Source organism: Lactuca serriola, unplaced genomic scaffold (assembly GCF_051521515.1).
Source record: "Lactuca serriola cultivar US96UC23 unplaced genomic scaffold, Lser_US96UC23_V15 Lser_V15_Un036, whole genome shotgun sequence".
NCBI classification, from domain to species: Eukaryota; Viridiplantae; Streptophyta; class Magnoliopsida; order Asterales; family Asteraceae; genus Lactuca; species Lactuca serriola.
Window position 1 is genome coordinate 35,148 of NW_027629685.1, and position 3,638 is coordinate 38,785.

The 3,638-nt window shown below is 36.0% G+C and overlaps 1 pseudogene; it reads right to left on the reverse strand.

The window, feature by feature from the left end:
• Window positions 1-2,430: 2,430 nt before the first annotated feature.
• LOC145077780 (vacuolar protein sorting-associated protein 60.2-like) lies at window positions 2,431-3,240 on the reverse strand (annotated as a pseudogene).
• Between the last annotated feature and the right edge of the window lie 398 nt (window positions 3,241-3,638).

A 3,638-nucleotide genomic window follows, 5' to 3' on the forward strand; every position in this document is an offset into this window, starting at 1 on the left:
ATTGATGTCAGTTTTCCAATATATGAAGCATAGAGGGCACGCATTTTTGCGTGCCCTTAAATTAGTGTCTAATAAAAATAAAAAAAAAAGAACGGAGGGCACCTTAAATAAAATGTGCGTCGTCTAACCATGTCGTTTTATAAATTTTAATGAAACGCGCGTTGCATCTCTCATGGGGGGAAATGAAATCCAAAAAATTAAAAACCCCGCTTTGTTTCCACCGGCTGAAAACCCTAGCTCATCCATGTCGAAAACCCGCTTTCTTTCTTTTCTTCTCTCTTGATTCTCAAACATCCACCGCTTCACTTCTCCACATCGTGCTCAAAGTAGCCGCTCAAGTACCCGACAGTGGTCCATGTGTCACATACATCGGCGAAGGCGGTTTCGGCAATTTCGTCAAAATGGTCCACAACGGAATCGATTATGGCGACATGTAGCTGATTTCCGAAGCATACAACGTGTTGAATCCGTTGGGAAACTCTTGAACAAGGAACTACACAAAGTGTTCTCGGAATGGATTCTAGGGGATCTTCAAAGCTTCTTGATTGAAATCATCGTAGACATCTTCAAAATAAAGGACGACAAGGGAGACGAATATCTAGTCGACAAAGTGTTGGATAAAACAGGCATGGAAGAGACCGGAAAATGGACTGTCCAACAAGCGGAAAATCTATCAATCGTTGCCCCCACAATCGTGGTGTCTCTGGATTCGTGATTCCTGAGCGGATTAAAAGACGAACGTGTTGAAGCTGCTAAGATCTTTAAATACGGTGGGTTCAGTGATATTTTGGACACTCAAAATGTGGATAAACGATAAACCGGTTCTTTCACGCCGTCAACAAACATTCTATCGGGTTCGTAATTCCTTTCCAAATCTTGGGTTTTAATCTTTAAATCTCAATCTTCAATTCGGAATTACGAAATTGAAATTGTGCATATTCTTTTTATGCAGGGACATGACTACTTCGAAATTGACCTAGATATACATCGATTCAGCTACATCTCACGAAAAGCACTTGATGCATTCTAGGGACGATTGAAACTTTGGATTCTTGGCATTGGTTTAACGATTCAGGTAAATTGGGTTTCTGGTTTTTGAATATGGAATTGGATTTTGTGTTGTGATTCATAAGCTGAATATATGTATTTGATTGGATTCTCAATTTTTAGGCACAACATCCTGAAGAACTACCCGGGCAAGTTTTATGCTGTGTTAGGCTTAACAAGATCGTCTTTTCTGATCATGGTCAAATCCCAAGAATTTTAATACCAAATAGTGATTAATGCTACAGAAAAATGAGAATGGCTGTGGAGTATTTTGAATTGAGTAGGAAAGGTGCAGCCCTGATGGATATATTAGCAGAAATGCCAAAGTTCCCTGAACATGAGGCATATTTAGTTTAGGGTTTTAATTGATCTATTGGTTTAATAGTTGACCACATCTTTGATAATTGATGTTGAATTTGATTATCTATTTGAAGTCCTCATTGATTAAGAAAGTAGAAGACACTGAAGTTGATACGACAGATCTAAGCTGATATTGTAGAGCTAAGTCCTCATTAATACTCCACAACTTGGTATGGTGAAAATCCCCACCGTTGACCATAATTCTGTGAGTGTCTTGGAAAAGGACTATTATACCCTTTCTGCAGGTAGGAAGCTAATCATTTTGCAGATCTTATGTTATGGTGCCCTGGTTCTGCAGAACTAAGGGCAGAAATAAACAATCGTGAAGAATTTGAAGTGGGACCAGATCCAGATGCAGTTTTTGCATTCACTGAACCTGTAAAAGACACACCTATAAAAAAACGAGGTCTCCCTCCTAAAACCCCTTTACCCAAAGATCAAGAACCTGTAAAAGATATTCTTATTCCTAGTATTTAAAACCAGAACCTCTACTCATTCCGCTAGGATCATGCATAACCTAGTAACACAAAACCAAAAAAGGTTATCTTTTTTATGATTTTCCCAAAATACCCTTTAATTAATTAACTAATTAATGATGTTAAATTTGGAAGCTAACCTTGCAGAAAGGGTTATTACCACAGATGATGCTTAAGCATGCTGCTCGACTAGGTAAAACTTTTTTGAATCAATAGTGTTAAAAATCATATACCCAATTCTTTTTTTCATTTCTGATGTTAGATGTATGAGAAACAGAAGAGTTCACAGTTTTAGCAATTTGGGTATCTGAAATTCTTGAAGTTTGTTGCGATTTCAATCTAGATTCTTGTAATGAGGTCATCTGATTTATTCTTTCCTGTTTTTCTTCTCTTCTATCTGTTCTTGAAGTATTTAAATGCACTTCTTGTTTTTCATTTCTGATGTTAGATTGCATATGTGAAACATAAGAGTTCTCAATTTTAGCAATTTGGGTATCTGAAATTCTTGAAATTTGTTGTGATTTTACTCTAGATTCTTGTAATGAGGTCATCTGATTGATGGTTTCACTGGCACTGCATGTCCACTTGGAGCTAAAGGCATATTAAGTTCTTCATTCGGATCGGGCTCATTATCAGGTTGAGTATATGAAGGTACCCCTTCACCTTCAGTTTCTTGATCCATGTTTGCCTCCAAAGCATCAAGTTCTGAAACATTTCCATGAAGTGAAGTTAACATTTAAAAAAAGAAAAATAATAATAATGAATTTGTGCTTACCACCCATGAGATCATCTTCATTAATATCATCTGGCACACTAAACTTCTACCAAGAGATTCTTGTATCTCACTGCTTATATCCATCATGTCCATCATTTCATCTTGCAAATTCTAAACATAAAAACAAGATTAAATGGTCTGTAATTACAAAGTATCAAAAGAAAGAGATTCATAATATTTATACTAACATCAATGTCTTGTATCTTCACAGTTTTCATCAATCCTTTCAGCTCTTTGGTTGATCCCATTTGTAGCAAATGCTTGATAATTGTGACACATACTGTTTGCTGAGCATCTTTAATACCTTCTATAGAGAATGCAACTTGATCCAGGTTGAATGTTTGATTGTACAACATCTCACGTTGTCCTTCATACCTGCTCAAGTATAACTTACTTTCATTATCAACTCTACAGTAGATCCAGAAATTCGAGGAGGTTATCTTGCCTTCACTTCTCAGGTAGGTTTTTTAATTCATACCCATGTTCAAAATTCAAACATATGTGATCCTTTTTTATTAAACATTTAAAATGCTATAAAGTTTATATGTTATTGTGTTGAAGGACTCGCCTGGTGTACTTCATTTGAAAAAATTATCAGATGCTGGCCTCACACATAATTTGGAAGTCTGTAGGTAAGAAAAACTCTTCATTTCCTTCTTTCTTATTATTCAGATTTTACAGTGTATGATTTTATGATTTGGATTGCAATGAAAAAGATTAGATATGGAGATGCTCAAATCTCTGCCACCAGATTCACCTGAGCAACAGGAGTACATCACAGCCATCCAAAATGAGGATGGATACAACTGGGGGTAATTCTAATTCATGCTCTTTAATTCTTGATTCTAAAATTTGATTTGTTCTAAAAATTAAAAATTTACTCTTTTTTTTTTCAATAAAAAGTTATAATCCTGTGTTGTGGGGAGTCCCTAAAGGAAGCTATTCAACTAACCCTAATGGTTCATGTCATATAATAGAGC